General features: G+C 42.5%; 1 protein-coding gene across 1 annotated transcript in view; it reads right to left on the minus strand.

Annotated features, from left to right (window-relative positions):
• PLCXD3 (phosphatidylinositol specific phospholipase C X domain containing 3) overlaps positions 1-18627 on the minus strand; it is a 576770-nt gene that overhangs the window by 444874 nt on the left and 113269 nt on the right. The window lies entirely within an intron of this gene.

An 18627-nucleotide genomic window follows, 5' to 3' on the forward strand; every position in this document is an offset into this window, starting at 1 on the left:
AAGGCTTGTTGCTCTCAGTCAGGATTGTTATGTTCATACTCAACATGTGATTTGTTAATACATTGTGATGCTATCTGGTAGTTTTTTCTCTCAGGGTTTCTGGGATTTGTAGTTTCTTGGCTACTGTTTATTAAAGTAAGAAAAGAAATAGACACCAAGGCTAGGTAGATCTCAATTTATGGTTGTGGTGTAATGGTGCCATGGGCATAAAGGAATCATGATTGAAGCTTGCGTTAGAGGCATCCTGGAGGATTCAGGGTTGTGACAGGATGGCGTCATGGGCAAAGATGAAGATTCCTCATTTAGGTGGGGGTGTCCTGTGCATCAGTGAGGATTCTTGGCTATGGTGGGGAAGGTGGGGTAGATAGATTAGATAGATGAATGAATGAGTGAGTTGAAGGAAGAGTTGATGAGCAGCACCCATGGGAAGGAAAAGCAGCCTCCTGCCATCCATTGGAATCAAGATCATCTCTAGCACCCTGGTCTCCGCCACCGCTTACTCATTTATCATCTTATTCATTTATATCTGCACTCTCATTTATCATACATTCATTCATTCACAAATTCACTCGGTTATTCATGCCAGAAATCAGCTTTAAATCTCTGACCATCCCCCCTGAGACAATAAATGGCTTTCTCTTAAGGTGTAAACTGCCTTGCTCCACTTGGATTCTGTCGGTGACCGTAGGTACACATTCTCTATTAGTAGAAAGCTGAAATGATTGCAGTTCTTATTGTTTACTAATCAGTACCATCATTTTCAATACTGCTCGCGGTTATCCTAAAAGCTCCTGTTGGAAACTCATCACAGCCATTTTTAATTAAAGAAAATGTGCAGAAGACAGATAATAAATGTGAACAGCCGGGCAAAGGAAAATTACTGTATAGTTTGACATGTGTCCATTTAAGACTGAAAAACATAAACTAGCAGGCCGCAGCCAATGGACTGAGAGGATGTGGTTCCTCCTTTTGTACTACCTAACACATAATTGAGAAATTTTAAGAAATATGCTTAGAGATTTTTCATGAGCAGTCAGTGGTACATGTTTGTGTTTCGTTTCTTTTCTGATTTGCTTGTTTTGCTGAAACCAACGAGTATCCAGGCACTGACAGATGGGAAACAGTGCACGGACGGTGATGATTCATATACGTGCATTGTATCCTTCGCACACGCATTGTTCAGTAGCATATGTAGAAAATCACAAGAGGAGCACGCAGACCACGGCTGAAAAGGGTACAATGTATTAGAACAACGTGGCCAACCAGGTGTCACTATGTATGCAAATTGACAATGCAAGATAGCTAGGAATCATGGGTAGAAATGAAAACAATGTACAAGTGCTCAAATGTGAAGGTGACCAGGCAGTGCTAGTAGTGAGAAGAGAGTATTGCCCAAATGAAGTGACCAAGTGAGAATAACTGAGGTATACAAAATATGTAAGTAAGGGAAGCTAGCAGCGCAAAAAGTAATAATGTGGTCAAGTTGAAGTCCTTATGCATTTAAATAAAGTTCATTTTGGAAAAAGTATTTGTGCCTTTAGGTGTCAACCGCGTTTCGACTGGTGAACGAGTCAAGAAGACATCATCAGGACGAACAAAGCTAAAGATCACTATATCGGTCTTATGCCATTAATTTTAAGTAGGATGCAGGCTTATTTGTACAAAACCCACTCCCAACAATAGAGGTAAAAGTGGTGCTGTAGACAGATTTTGTTAGCAAAGAATCAAAGCCTCCTGGTTTCAGAAAATTAAACTTATGGCTGGGCAACAAAATATATTACCCATGAGCCATCAGAACAGTGGTCACCACAAAAAAATTGGACCAAATGCAATCTGGGGACAGTAGTCAATTGTGTGTCCCTGAAGCTCTTTAGCGTAAAGTCTGGCTTCCCTCTTGTCTAGAGCAGGATTCCTGCCATCCGTAATTTTTTACACCAGCTTTATTCAGGCATTCAATTCCCTTTCGAATCTTCTTCATTTAACAACAAGGGTCTGGTCAGGGTTAAAGTAGCGTTGTTTGCCATTGTGTAGACTGCAGGCTGTGTGTAGTGGCAGTTGGTGGCTAGCAGTGGGTTGAGTGCGAGACCAATCCACCATTCCACACTGCTGAGGTCTGTGCGCAGTGACCTGCTGGTGCCTCTGTGTGGTGAGGGGGGTGCAGGCAGGGGGTTGGATGACAGGCTTGGCCACAGGCTCGGTTCTGTGGCTAGCTCCCTATGTGCATGGCCGAAGGTCATGCTCAGAAGGGGTTGGCTGCCCCTCAGTGGGTAGGGAGAAGAAAATGGCTTTCGGCCAGACCATTCGGCCAATTCCTGCTGTGCACCGCCATAGGCTGTACACAGCAGAGGATGGACACTGCCTCATGGCTAGGTGCAGGACATGGCTGGAGCTTGCACAGTGGAGATTGGCCACTCTGCAGTGGGTTGGCCATTCTCCTGGGGTGTTGTGCTAAGGCTAGAAATGTTAAAAAAAAAAAAAAAAAGAATTTCACTGAAAAAAGAAAAGATTAAGTATCATTATTGATAGGTATGGTTGTAAGATCTTAGCTTACATTAAAAAATCCTCAGCAGTTCACTTAAAAACACAAAGGTTAAATTGAGGTTTTGAGATGAGATAAACACTGTTTAAAAACTGAAAGAAAACACTAAAATTCGACAGTTACAGTTTAGTGCACTAAATGTAACTTAGGCACCCTTCGCACACGGCTAATGACCTCACGTATTACATCACTAAAGACTTGTCAAATGTCATTATTTGTGGCACTTGTGCGTTAGGGTAATTGAAAAGGCCTATTAGGGGTGATATTTCCCTGAATGAAGAAATTGTAACAAGGGGCAGTAAACAGTGTTTTTCTAATTCCAAGTTTGCTGTACTGAGGTAATAAGTGCAACATGACCTTTGCACTGCAGTAAATATGTACAAGTAGGCGTATATTAGTCAGCCACGATGCTATATATAAGGTAGGTTTCTAAGCCACATTCATTTTCAGTGTCATGGTATAGCTATATTGGTGTTTGTATGGATTGCACAGTGGAGTTACGGTTCGGCCACACTTTTCGATTTGCTTCTAACTTTTTACTCCATTTATTTATATATTTGTAAGATATCTGTCAAGCTACTACCTCATGTAGCTAATTTTCATGAATGCTGATTGGAGTTACACCAAACTCTGCATGAAAGTAGAACTTTACTCAAAGGTACACCTTTGCTTGGTTTGGTTTCAATCCGTTGCTTAATTTCTTTTAGATAAAAGCAGTTGAATAAAACATAGGCGGGTTCCAAAATATTACATTATAGAGAGGTATGGACAATGAAGTTGCTATTCGATTTGTCTATAACTTCAGCACCTTTTGACAAATTTGCACACATTTTACAAGTACTTAGCATGTGTAGCTTATTCTTAGTGGTTTTAGAAATTGGACAGAAGCATCAAGGTGAGCACAGTTAAAAGGGGGAAGTCAAAAAGTGTTCCTTTGCAAATAACGGTGCATCAGTTGGTGAATTTACATCAAATTAGGTAAACATTTTAAATCTGGCAAATGTTTTATACTTGCCAGATATCACTGCACACATACTTAGAACGAGGTATGAGCCTGATCCCCATTTTACACAATGCCCACGTCACACCACTACTCAGATATAACCATATAATGCGGAAGGGATGTGGGATCGCCACCTCAGCCAAACACTGGAGAATATGCTCATAGTTAAAATACAGGCAAAAGTGGCGTATTTCCAGGAAACATATCTCTGCAAAGAAGAGTTTAACAAACTTCACAAGAAATGAAGGGTTCTTTTCAATTAGTTTAGGTATCTGCAAAACACTTACCTTTCTCTTAAAAATTTAATAAAATAGACAGCAAAAGAACCAAAGATGCAAGACATCAGTTGCAGACTTTTACGATATGGAGTGAGAATGCCACATGGAGAGGGACTACTGGAAAGATATAGTGTGGTTTACAAGGTGACAGTCTTAAATATCTACAGCCAAGAAGCATAACATGGCAAGTTAACTAACCTCGCTCTGATCCTAAGAAAGAAGAAAACAGCTATGAACTGGGAAGCCTTATCAGTGCCCCCTATCAAATAGTAGCTTAGTGACCTGAAGAAATGGGCTCTCACAGAAAATTACACACTAACAACCCTGCAAAGAAAAATTAGGGGTAGGGTAGAATACAACGCATGGGACACAATCTTAGTGGCCTTGTCTGACAAGATGGATGAAAGACCACCGTGATATGCTAGATGCCTCGGGGACATACTGGTTTCACGAGTGTACCTATGAAATGCAAGGCTTGTAATCCACTGACAAATGAGAGCTGGCACTTCTAAGGATCCTGAGTGGGGTGGGTCAGACTTCCCCCACTTTGCTTGAGTCTCCCTATGGACTAATTGCCTACCAGACATTATACATACATAAAACACCACTGAGTATATACAAAATCTATGAAATGTGGCAAGCATTTAGCAAATTGCGTCCAGTGATGGAATTTCAGGTATCATGCAGGTGTGAGCAGGAGTTGGGGGAATTAAAGTGTGTGTGGGGGGGACACAAAAGTAACAGAGCTTCTTATACCCTAGGCAGAGTTGTACTTATCTGCACAATTGCTCGCAATCACGTCAAATATTCAGCTTACTCACTGTTTTAGTTTCCTCTTAATCTGTCAATTGGGGGCACAGTTAAAGGAGTTGGGTAAGAAAAGTGTAAATTTGCTGATAACTTAGGTATTGGTTAACTAATCTCTATGAAACTGTGCAGGCTGTTTGTAGGTTCAGTCTAGATCACGGGCTTCGGGGTTGAATCAGAGACAATAATGGGAAGGGCAAAGATAATGAGGGGGTGCAGTAAAATCTTTGATTTGCAAATAAAGTTGTTGCTGTTTTTACAAACCTGCATGAAATCTTGCAGACATTTGACCTAGTTAATTTACATCTGGCTATTTCAGCGTCATGAAGAACCACGAGAGAAGAGGGGCACTACTCATGGTAGACTGTGTGAGTGTGTGTGTGGGGGTGTTAATTTGCTAACATATTATGCACCCACTCAAAACATTTCAGAAATGTATGTTTGAGTTTCTTTTGGAATGCCAACTTATACCAAGGGAAGTGATCAGAGTATTCACAGTTCTGACAAGGAGGGATTACAGTTAAACAGGGGGATCAACAAAATTTTATTTGCTAATAAATAAAGAGTCATTTTATGGGTTTATTCATAAATTGAAATGGCAAACTTAAGTTCAAGTACAGCTTGCAGTGGCTACATGAGAGGTTGGTTGCCCTCTATATATAAGAGGTATTTTCAATCACTACCCATCATACCAGACATACTATATACATGCACACAGCCACCAGTAAAACAATATTAACTTTCAATCAAAAATATACAGTTAATATGAAGTTAACACCTAAAGTAGGCATAACATATTGTTAGAAAATGTTCCTTTTTTATCGTGGTCACCACCATTTTTTTAACTGTATTGTTGTTTTGTAGATTCTGCACACTGGGGCATTGCTCACCATTGCCCACTGTATGTGCTCCGACCTCTAAAGTATTAAAGCATGTAGAAATTGATCTATTCCTGGTTGGTGCATACACCTCTACTATATATGTATATACACATTAGTTGATGCATCTAACTACAATATGAAACTTTTTCCTGTAAAAATTCACAGCAGTACAATGGTGTCCAGGCTTTTCCTTGTATGAAAGGATTTGGATTGATGTGATTGGAGTTTCTGAAACCTGGCGGGGACCGCTGTGTTACAGGTTTCACAATCCGGATTATATTTTAGCTATATATATATATATATATATATATATATATATATATATATATATATATATATATATATATGTGTCACATGTGGACTGCAGCACATATTGTGCTATCCACTAGTGTGATAAGGAAGACATGGCTTCTTGTCTACCCTGTGTAGTCTGACTGTTGCAGTGTTGCAGTTTAAACATGCAGTGTGACCTGATAAAATAATCCAAGTATAAAAATTACAGTATATAATGAACAGTATAAAATTCCCTTTGAAATATTAGTAAGTCGCCACTATGTAGACCAAGTAGCCCACACTGTTAGGGTGCATGATATTTAAAAGTTGGATGTGTGGACAATGAATCTTGACATGTCCCTACAGTGACAAGGCCAAAATGTTATTTTCCCTGTAGCAGCCCTAGCTGCCCTCTGCACATTAAAACTACTAATACTAATAATTCGGAAAAAGGACCAGCTGGAAAAATAATCAAACCACTATTTTAATAGGTACTCAAAATCCAATTCAATATTGAAGTCTGTTTGTTAAATAAATCTTAAGGAAAAGTAACCCTTTAGCTGCCCAAGCTTTCAGGAGGATAATTAGCATTAGCTCTCTAGCTACTCCCAGTCAGTGCTAAGGCTTGAATGAAATGTGTATAAGGTGTCCCGGAGCACACACTAGGCTGACCCAAAGGGGCAGCGATGACTTCTCTGAGGTAAACAGAATATGCTGGATGGAGGCTGAGCCACTTCAGATGACATCCCGGTGTCAAATCCTGAATAACAGGTCTGTCTGAAGCACTTGTAAAGGTTTTACACCCTTCAAAGAAAGCAGACAGGATCCTAGGACAATTCATGTGTATTAGCTATGTGGTTGCTAAAGAACCCTGATTTTGTCTACCATACTTCTGCCTCTAGGTTTGTTGCAGGTACTGTTTCTCCTTTAAACTGGATTTTAGTGTTTGATGGGGAAGAGGACACTAGGAGTATCAAAGTATAGTCCCCACAGTAAAACACACCCAGCCATCAGAGCCCACATTTAGTGTGGCTGAAGGCTTCTGCCATCTTTAAAAAATGCCCTGATACATCGCAGTGTATGCCTGTTTGCAATAAAGCAATCACCAACTACTGTAAAAGTCGATAGGTCAGGGCCTGGGAACCTTTAGTCCATTGGTAAGCGAGGAACTAAAACTGTCTTAGGGTGTCCTCCATCCAGAGACCAGATAACTCTACAGAGCTGGACCCTCACCCAGCCTTCCTCAGAACACTGGTGGAATTGGCATCTGGGACCTGTTAAGTGAAAAGGACCATCAGAGGTTGGACCCCCTTCCGCTTGAAATCCAAAGATATAAAGACCTCCCAGGATCATAAGTCTGATCCCATGTGTGGCTCCAGGAACATTAAAATGCTGAAAATGACATTCCTGTGAAGAATCCCATCTGACCAGTGTCAACGGGACCTGAAATGGCCTTTCCTGTTGTCCTCTGCCTGACATCCTGAAAGTCTTTAAGTGTTCACCATGGAGGGTCTTGAAAGTATATTTCTGTGGTTGCCTGGACACCAAAAGTAGTGGTGGACGCCAAAAGTAGTGTTTAAAAACACTTACTCCAGAGCTTCAAGGAGACGGACCACAAAACTATCTGACCAGTAGTCCACAGTGTCAGATTGAATGTCAGATTTATCTCACATGGAGAAGTGTTTCTCCTCAGAAAAACAGCGAAGTCACTTTTCATATTGGGACTTAGACACTTTCTCAAACTTCCCTATTTTCAGGCCCTAGCAAGGCCAATCTACTTGGTGTATCCAACCTACGCTCCATGGCAGTGGGTCCCGGTCAACCGTGACCACTGACTATCATTGGTGGTTTGCACTTTTTGGGGCTATTTTCACTTAAATCTTTACAAAATCATATTTCCTGATACTTCTATTGGATGTTTGCCCTGATGGTGTCATTTTCCTTATTAAATTTTTCTCTACTCCTATAAATTGGAGTGGAATTTTTATTAATTGTCTTTACAACAATTCTGGTACATTTAAATGCTTTACACATTTTTCTCCAACGCTACTAGTTAGTGAACTATTTATTACCTGTCGTGGACACCAATCCACCCTAACTAATAAGCCACATTCTCACACATGTAATTTAACTTAATTTTTTTTTTAAATTGAAAATGTTAGAATGTTTGCTACTAGACAACGATTATAATTAAATGACATTGTGTTGGTAACAGACGCTCACATGCACTAACAATGATATGAATTACCACCTACAGACACTTGCTGATATTATCCAACAAAATGTCATTTACAAGTACATGTACATTGGCACACACTGACACAGACAGTGACTGACACACATTATCACTAACTGAAACATTCTAGGACCCACAGACGATCACTCAATAGCTAAAAAGTAATGTGGCTCAAGGTGAGATCTTCAGATATCGCTTTACTCAATACTCAGTCATTATGTAGTGATGGTTCGATTCTCGGTGAACAAGAAACAGACTCTTCTGTTCACTGATATACAATCTAGCTTCCGCCACTAGAAGAGTAACAAAATGATAATAATGAAAGCAAGAGAAGATCTGCTCAGCAACAAAGACCAATGGTAGGCTAATATTTTGATTCTCTTGTACCCCTCAATGACCTTCAAACCTGAGGATCATGTAAAACTGCTTGGCTATCTATTGTCATTAGATGGACTATGAGACAAGGCCTAGCAAAATTGTTCATCATTCGTTACAGTCCAGATCCACTGAGGTGAACTATTATTCTTTCTCTCTTCTGCTATCAATATTTCATACAAGGTATGTTAAGGTTCTGCTTGGTAACTTAACCTTTTCAATCCTCTGTACCACCTGTATCTTCTTCCGCTACAACATTAAATACAACAGTAAAATTCAAAGAAGTCAACATGTTATCAGGAAGATATAGATTGTCTCCTTTGTGTCTCATTTCCCTGCCCTTTTCTACTCCCTACACCCACCCCGCACAGAGGCTGAAGTGGAAGTAACTTGTGTGACTTTGCTCTGAAAGATATTGTCAGGATGTGGCTATACCCATTACTCAGCCGCACACAACCTGTATACACGTATTGATTTCTGGCTGGTTTCCCGTCGGCTGGTTGGCAGATGTCAGGTGTCTGAAACCCCTTGGCCCCGGACCTACTCAGACCACTCCCCGGTCCTGTTGCTGTTGACACTGGGCGCAATGCCGGCTCCGCCTTTGTTGTGGAGGTTCCCTCCATTCTCACTCTTAGACTCTGTCTTTCGGGGCGAATTGGCCACAGCGATTACAGACTTTTTCCAAAATTAACAAAGGTTCAGTAGCCAACGTGGGCATAGTATGGGAAACGTTCAAGGTATACATACGTGGTATTACTATAGTTAAACATGCGGGGGTTCTCAGATCGATTAGAGGACACCTGCAGCTGTTGGAACATGAGATATCACAACTCGAACAAGACCACCAAGTTACTGCAGACGCACACATATTAGGACACATTAACACTAAGATACAAGAGTTTCAGGAGACGGCCCTCTAAGAGGTCTAGCACCTGGGGAAATATGCAACTGCCCGATTATATGGAGAGGGTGACAGACCCGACGGGATTCTGGTGAGCCTGATCCGTCCCAATAGGGACAAGAACACAATTACAGTAATAAAAACAGAGGATGGAAGCGAACTCAGAGATCCCGAACATATAGCGGCCAGATTCTGTGACTATTATCAATCACTATAAACCTCTAGGGTATACCCAGACCCGGGGGCTCTGATGGACTACCTCACACACATCACCATGCCGCAGCTGACAGATTCAGACAGGGAGGCCCTAGGGGTACCACTAACCTCGAGTGAGACGGCGAAGGCGTTGGGGGGATGGCCGAAGGTAAGGCTCCAGTTCCTGATGGGCTGACAGTGAGCTTTTATAAGGCATTTCAACGATTGCTGCTCCCACAGCTGAAAGAAGTGTATGAGGATATGGTGGTAGGGCGGCGTATGCCCCTGTCAATGAGGGAGGCAATGCTCATCACTTTGCTTAAACCAGGGAAATCCCCAGAGCAATGTTCGTCCTATCGCCCACTCTCACTACTAAACGTAGATATTAAAATATTTGCCAGAATTCTAGCGGATCGCCTGGCCAGGGTACTACCGCACTTGGTCAGACTGGAGCAGGAGGGGTTCGTTCCTAGTCGTAACCTGACTATGAATCTTCGCGCCCTGTTTGGAGCGATGCAGAATATCAACCCAGAAATACAGGCGGTAGCAGTTTCCTTAGATGCCGAAAAGGCATTTGACTCTGTGGAGTGGGGATTCATGAAGGCGGCACTGCGGCGGTTCAGAATAGGGGACATTTTTTTACACCTGGTTTCCACACTATATGGGGAGCCTTGGGCTAGGGTCCACATAAATGGAATTGTGACGGACGCCTTTGAGATTACGAGAGGCACTAGGCAGGGGTGCACGCTCTCCCCCCTACTGTACGCCCTTGTGGCGGAGCCTTTGACATGTGCCCTGAGAGAGTATCATGGCCATCGGGGCCTCCAGTTTCAAAATTACACCCTCGTGTTATCTACATACGCGGATGACACTCTATTGTACATAAAGAATCCAGAGCGAAATGTTGCATCGATCCTCCACGAAATTACTAGGTATGGAGCACTGTCAGGACTAAAGGTCAACTGTGGCAAGACCATAATGTTTCCCCTGACCTCGGTAACAACACAGGTGGATGTGGGTTTCCCACTTGGGTGGGAGACGGAGTCAGTGAGATATCTTGGGATTAAAATACACACAGAGCCTAGGAAAGTAATAGCTGTTAACTTTGATGCTGCGCTGCAGAGGTTGACAGGGGATGTGGAACGATGGAACAAGCTTCCGCTGTTGTTGCTCGGCTGTATAGCACTTATGAAAATGGTGATACTGCCACGCTTTCTGTTCCTCTTCCAGAATATTCTGATAGTGAACCCACAAACCTATTTTAATTACTGGAGAACCTTACTAATCGGATTGGCCTGGGCTGGTAAACAACCTCGAGTGCAATGGTGAATCCTGACTCTCCCATATGAGCTGAGAGGTCTTGGGGCCCCGGATCTGGAGGCCTATATTGTGGCGGCTCATGTGACGACTGCACAGGCTTGGGTTCATGAGACTGGTGACATCCCATCCTTACAGATAGAGAGGGAATTAGCCTCCCCGGTCCATTTGTATAGCAGAATGTTTCATACCCCAGCTAGACGATATAAGGAATTATGCGTCCCTTAACTCGCTTACACAGGCTTGGCATGAGCTTATGAATAGACAGGGTATGTCCCTGCTGTATTCCCCGCATGTGCCGTTAGACTGCTGCACTTGGTTTGCACTCTGGCGGGATAGAAAGTTAGTACAAACCATGAGTGAGTTGGGTGTTAGCACTGTGGAAGACTTATTTGAGGAGGGCACAGTGAAAAAGTGGGACTCTCTGGTTTCCTGTTTGTACGCGCAGATTCAGAAGTTACGTGTTCACGAGTTATCAAACGCACGTCTGGAGTGGCAGAGAGAGCTGGGGGTGCAGCTGAAAAGTGGCAGTACTGTTGTGCCAAGACATGCATGATCTCCTTGAACGGTAGACATCGACTTATACACTTTAAGTACTTGAATAGAGTATACTATACCCCCCTTCAGCTTCATAGATATGGGTTCAGAGAGAACGCGAACTGCCCTAGATGTGGGGAGGAGCGGGCTGTTTTTCTGCACATGTCATGGGCCTGTGAGGGAGTGAGGCGCTTTTGGGGGGCGGTGATTCACGAATCGGAATCTATAGTTGGAGAACCAATTGACTGTGAGCCGATCATGGCACTCCTAGGATGGGACAGACATCTAGTGAAAACATTTAGTAAATTAACAGCGATTGGGCTTTTGTTGGCTAATTGACGGGTGGCTATGCGATGGGATCGCAGACCAGTTCCGACTGTGGAGGAATGGCACAGAGACATGGAGTACTGTAACACACAAACAGACAACTATATGAACTGCTCCCCCCCACTCATCGACCAGCGAAGTACTGGGAAATTTACAAGCAATATCTTATTGGCAATGAAACGGGCGAGCCAGAAGCAGGGGAATTTGCATAATATGCTGAGAATAGACAGTGAATAGGGGAATGATGAGGGCTCTTATTGACACCGCACAGGAATTGGTGTATTATGACTGGAGGGAGGAGGCCACAGTTACTGGTCCACCACGTTTAAATGTTTACGGATATGCATTATATGTGTCTTCAATTGTAAGATCATTTGTGAACTATATAAGAATAAAAAAAGTGTTAAAAAAAAAAACTGAGTGAGGCAAGGCACTGAGAATGCAAGAAAAATAAGATGAGTGCTGGATGGTCATTGAATCCAGAGTTTGTTCAAAATGTAGTGCGTGCGGTTTGATTAGTTTTTAATTAGTAATAATTTACCAAACCAAACCTTTCTACCTTCATCCTCATCCGTGTAAACCTTTAATGCCACCAAATAACTCCTATACTATGCTTGTGAGTTTCTGTTGTATGTTAATTTCTCATGCCTCTTCTCTCATCATTTTAACACTTACATATAATTTTTAAAGGATCTCTTGTCAAACAATATAATACTTTGCTACTGTAAGAAATACGCTTCTTCATGTAGATTTTAATCATTTTTCTGTCTGACACTGCTGATATTCTTTTCTGTGTGCATTGAGAGTCCACTGGTTTCTCACTGCATGTGTTTCCTTCATAGAGTTTAAGCTGATTGTATTTAGTCTTTCACCCACAGACACTCAACCTGCCAGTTCTTTGCAGGTGAGAGCTGACAATGTGTGATTTTCCCTTTGCTCTACCTCACAAGTCTCTACAGAGGAGGAAAGAGGGGGGTGACCACTTTTCAGGGAGGCCCAGTTGAAGATCAGAAAGAAAAGTCCTTGAGTCAATGTTCAAATGAACTGACAGGGCTGGGGTTTGATTGGAGGGAAGATATATTTTCATACTCTTCTCCATTGAAGCCTAGTATCAGAAGTTACCAAATCAGTTTATATTATACCATCTTTGGTATTCAATGGCAGGAATCTAATGTAAACTGGCTAAAATAAGGGCTGCCCAGTTTTTGAATGTTACTAGGGTAAACATTCAAAAAGTTTGAACTGACCCATGAGATATGGAGGACGTGGCCATAAAGAAGAGACTGTAGTTCACTGCTTGGTGCTATATCTTTTGGTGTTTCAGTGAGAAGCTTTTTATTGGATTGGAAAGAAGAGTGCTGCTGCTGCTGCTCGAGGGACTCAAAACACACAGACTTTCTGAAGTGGAAGGGGGGGTGTGCGGCTGGATAGCTACTAAGACCAGATTAGAACACAGCTGGAAGTCTGAGGAGACAGACATACCCACATAGATTTGTGTGGTGAAGGACTTGGGAGTGGATCAAATATGCTTGTACTGTGTGAGTGAGGGTGACCCACCCCTACAAAGACGTGTGTTTTTAATTCTACAAAAGGGTGAATGTTAAAACTGATTCCCTGGTGGGCTCAACTGGATGACCATCAAAGAGCACTCACGGGCTCTTCTTTTGAAGCAGAACAGTGGACCAGTTGTAACTGGTCTTGAACAAGGCTTACCTTAAACTGCCTGAAAAGAGGACTCTTAAGATGATTTTGTAGTCAACACCAATGACTGGACTGAGAAAGAATTGGGTGCTGCTGACTGGGTTATGCAGACTCAGGAATGTCAGAGTGAATGTCTGCTGTGGAGATATAACCCAGAGTCACACTTACAGGAATTCTGTGAAGTTTGGAAGCTGTGAACTGGGCCTGCCTCCGCAAGAAGACAGACTCTCAACTTATCTACCCTTCAGTCACCATGTCCTGGCTGACTGAAGGCTAGAGGCAGCCTAGAGCTGGGAGTCGTGCTGTATAGAGCAGAAGGAAGAAGATGCCTCAAGTGGTCACTTGTGAGTCTTATGCAGGAACTTTCATTAACTGCCCATGCAGGATGGAGGAGCCATGAGGAAAATGGGACTGTTACTTTAACAAGTACATAGCTTTCCATTGATCGATCCATTTTAGCCTTATTTCAATCATAAAATACCTTTTTATTTTACCTAAATGGCCTAATAGCTTCAATGAGTGGTTTATTGATGTAAATGTTGTGCTAGTACTGTTAGCCCATAAAATGGTTAATGTAATTCGATTTGTATGTCTTCGGTGAATGTAAAATGAATATATTTCATGAAAATCAATCAATCAATCATCTGGATTTCTAAAGTGGGCTAATCACCCGGCGGGGTATCCAGGGGCTAGGTCCTATATGCTTGGGGACTCAGTTGAAGAGGCAGGTCTTGAGATTACAAGTGAACATGTAATCTCAATATTGAAAATAAATATCAATTCAACATGCTTCCTATCCTCTGTTCATAAACCTACATTCTCCCAGGTTGAAGTAGTAGGTCTCCTGCATCTCACACTAGTTTAATCAAAGTGCTTTATAAATGAATATGGCATATTTGTTCCCATGACTTGGAATCTCATTCAAACTTCCTTTAGGCATTTTTCAAATTGAACCCTTTCATGTGCTATTTTTATTGTAAAATACAACACTTCGTATACAAGTTACTATGATGAAAAGCAGTGGTAAAGCCAGTAGGTCTAGCTTGCGTTTTGAGACTTGCCTAAACTATTGTTTTAAAAAAAAAAAAAAAAAAAAAACCTACTGCAAAAAGTCATTGCTTCTATGCTCTGTGCTGTAACGGATAAATAATGAAACATATCAGGATTCAGTGTACTTTTCAATGAAAGTTATTTTTGTTGTTGAAAGAGTGTATCTTGGTTGTGCCACGAAGCCTCTGGTAAAAAAAACACGAAGGGAAGTCATTTTCTGGTAGTCACAATGTGGTGGGCACATTATGTATAACATTTAATATGATTTTCTATACTTTCTGTACAGCAAAGCATATGAGTGGAGTGCACCTTTGAATATAATATTTAATCCAAAAAATTTGAATTTCTATTTGAGACTAACATTCTAAAAGCATTATTTTGCATAATCATTTTGTATATTCTCACATATGTAGTGTTTGGAATTCATTTAATCCCGAAGTCTATTCATGTTTTATTAACTTGGCTGGAGTGAAGGCCTACACATATAATTTTATTTTACAGTTAATTTCCAATAAGGAGTTGGTATTTTTAAATGTTTCTTTCAGAATGCAGGTGTTAGGATTGGAGACAGAATAAACAAGAAGCTTATAGTGCGTGAGAGATAAGAAAACCTGTGATGAACTATGCAAGGACGAAGAGAGGAGTGTTCTGGAAGCTTGGCAGTGGTAACTCTTTTGAAGTTGCTGAGACAAAGGAGTATTAAGATTGGATGTACCAAGGGTTTGGAAAAAGGAACTTCCAATTAAATATAATTGGGGTTTCAATCGTGGAGCTTCAACTGTGATGTCATTGTCTTGGGAAACTGTGATTTAAGAAAGGTTTAGTTAGCGAGAGATTCAGATTCTTTTCCTGCCCTTAGAGCTGAATGCACCCTTCTGAGGTACAAACCTCATATTTTCTATGTAGCTTCCTGCCACTGCACCTCTCTTAACAGAATATTCTACTGAATTTCTGTTTGCAGATCTTTCTCAAATACTCTTTGGAATTAGAATAGTCAGGTTTTAGTTTAAATGATTAGGAAGGAGAACTTGGTGTCAGTAACCAAGAACCACATGCTTTTTCAGATTTTGTGCATTGTGGCAATTGAGGTCTTAGTCCTGTATATGCTAACTAGGTTTAACATTGTATGACGCTTTAGTTCTCCTTTAGTGATTTTATATATTTACCGTATGGTTTTGAGACTCATTTATGTAACGTTGACTTTAAGTCTGTAAGATATATATTTTAACCTTGTGAACCAACTATGGAAGTTATTATGTGACATTTGGGTTACACAGAAATTGCATAAGAAATTTGATAACTATTACTCTTTACCCCTTGGAACTGAGAAACAAAGGTTCATAGGACCCCAGAATTAGTAATTTTTCTACAAAACAATAATGTAAGCATGTCAAAAATTCTAAAGAAGAATAAGTGTATTTGTGAGACGCAAAATGGTCCTTCATGCCTTACCATGCAAGCACCACCTAAGAGATGGAATGATAAACCAAACAGTCAATAGCATTATGGGAGCAAGTGTAATTTCTTCTCAGTGGAGTCAAAGCCCACTGTCTATATATTTTAAATATTTTTTAACAACAAGCCATGCACACAGCTGCATTGTCAAACCAGGCCCAAAAACGGATCTTAATGTGAAAATCTTTCCTTTACATTGATAGGTGCAGTTATTTTCAATGCTTGTCATTCATTGTATGTTTATTCTTTACCTCCACATATTTTATCATGATTAAATAAAGCAGTATTATAGAGGCAGACCTAATTTGCCATGCTGCAGTTAATTATTGCATTAAAAATAAAGCTAGTATTTTATCGGTGGAATGACAGTCCAGTGCACGTGTAATGCTCCTGTATCCACTGGGGCCTAAACTATGCCTGGGTCAGCTGATACGCTTCAACAACTGCCTGACAATGCTGTTTGTGTGTTTCCTGTGCCCCAGGATCATAAATGTGTTTAGAATCAATCTGCAGAGAGTCGTGTTTTGTGAACAGTTACAGCTCAGCTTTAGTGCTCCTGCTTCCAGTCGGTTTTCCATCTGAGAAATGCTTGTATTTGTTTTCATATTCATTTCCACAAAGCACTGTATATGCTCTGCCCAGCTTAAACATAGTCTGAATACGAAATGAATACATGCCATAGAGGCCCAATAGTGAAAGATTGTTCCAGGATTTAATCAGATTTATACCTGGAGAAATGTTTATTTTACCCATGAAAAGGGTGCACATGATATTTCAGGGATTTAACTGTGGGTGTTAGAGCTTGAAAATGAGTAAAAATCTGAAATATGATTAATTTACACAATGTAAGTTGTATTCTACTTCACATGTGTATGTATTCCCTGGAATGTATGTGAAAATTCTCACAGACATGCTTTTCACATGTAGGGAGCAGCCACATCGGCTTAATTTAACCCCTTCTGTGCCGCGGACGTAGTGGTTACGTCCTGCGGCACAGTGCTGCTGTGCCGAGGACGTAACCACTACGTCCTCGGCACACAGCCCAGAGGGAGCGCTCTCGCTCCCTCTGTGGGGTTCCCCCCCACCCTCCCAAGTCAGGGATGGAAGGGGAAGCCCTTCCCCTCCCACCCCCGACCCCCCCAACCCCCCCTGTGACGTCAGCGCGCGAGCGCGCGCTGATTAGTCACAGGGTCTCAAAAAGAAATGCTTTTGCATTTCTTTTTCAATCCCATGGGGGAGGCCCCGAGAGGCTTCAAAGGGAAGGAAATGTATTTCCTTCCCTTTGAAGTCTCTCACAGGTTTCAAAAGCTGGATTGCTTGCAATCCGGCTTTTGAAACCCCACTAGACACCAGGGATTTTTTTTTTTTTCTTGAAATTGGCAAAAGGGAGCGACCCCTTGGGCAAGGGTCGCTCCCAGGGGGGCATTTTTTTAGGAAGGCCTTTTCTGCCCCCCCTGGGGGCAGATTGGCCTATTATTAGGCCGATCTGCCCCCAGGGGGGGCAGAAACCTCTAGGCACCAGGGACCATTTTTTTTTTGTTTGTTTTTTTGTGATGAATTCTTTTTTTTTAGGTGGGGAGCGATCCCTTAGGCAAGGGTCGCTCCCCTACGGGGCAATATATATTTAGGCCATTTCTGCCCCCCTTGGGGGCAGATTGGCCTATTTTGATAAGGCCAATCTGCCCCCAAGGGGGGCAGAAACCATTAGACACCAGGGAGTTTGTTTTTGCGCGCGAATGTCACGCAACAAAGCGACCCCTTTGGCAAGGGTCGCTCCCAGGGGGGGCAATTTTTTGGGAAGGCCTTTTCTGCCCCCCCTGGGGGCAGATCGGCCTATTATTAGGCCGATCTGCCCCCAGGGGGGGAAGAAACCTCTAGGCGCCAGGGCAAATTTTTTTTTTGTGTTTTTTTTTTTTGTTCTTTTTTTTTTTTTAGAGATGGGGAGCGACCCATCAGGCAAGGGTCGCTCCCCTGGGGGGCAAATTGTATTTAGACCATTTCTGCCCCCCTGGGGGCAGATTGGCCGATTTTAGGTCAATCTGCCCCCAAGGGGGCAGAAACCACTAGGCACCGGGGATTTGTTTTTTGGCGCCAATGTCACGCAGGGGGAGCGACCCCGTAGGCAAGGGTCGCTCCCGGGGGGGGGTAGGGGGGCAAATTTATTTTAGGCCATTTCTGCCCCCCCGGGGGACAGATCGGCCTATTATTAGGCCGAACTGCCCCCGGGGGGGGGCAGAACACTCTAGGCGCCAGGGCAATTTTTTTTTTGTGTTTTTTTTTTTTGTTGTTTCTTTTTTTAGAGATGGGGAGCGACCCATCAGGCAAGGGTCGCTCCCCTGGGGGGGCAAATTGTATTTAGACCATTTCTGCCCCCCTGGGGGCAGATTGGCAAATTTTAGGTCAATCTGCCCCCAAGGGGGCAGAAACCACTAGGCACCGGGGATTTGTTTTTTGGCGCCAATGTCACGCAGGGGGAGCGACCCCGTAGGCAAGGGTCGCTCCCGGGGGGGTGGTGGGGGTTGGGAGGCAAATTTATTTTAGGCCATTTCTGCCCCCCCGGGGGACAGATCGGCCTATTATTAGGCCGAACTGCCCCCGGGGGGGGGGGGGGGCAGAAACCTCTAGGCGCCAGGGGAATTTTTCTTTTTTTTCTTTGTTTTTTTTTTTTAGAGATGGGGAGCGACCCATCAGGCAAAAGTCGCTCCCCTGGGGGACAAATTGTATTTAGGCCATTTCTGCCCCCCTTGGGGGC

The sequence above is a fragment of the Pleurodeles waltl genome, chromosome 1_1 (genome assembly GCF_031143425.1).
Source record: "Pleurodeles waltl isolate 20211129_DDA chromosome 1_1, aPleWal1.hap1.20221129, whole genome shotgun sequence".
NCBI lineage: Eukaryota > Metazoa > Chordata > Amphibia > Caudata > Salamandridae > Pleurodeles > Pleurodeles waltl.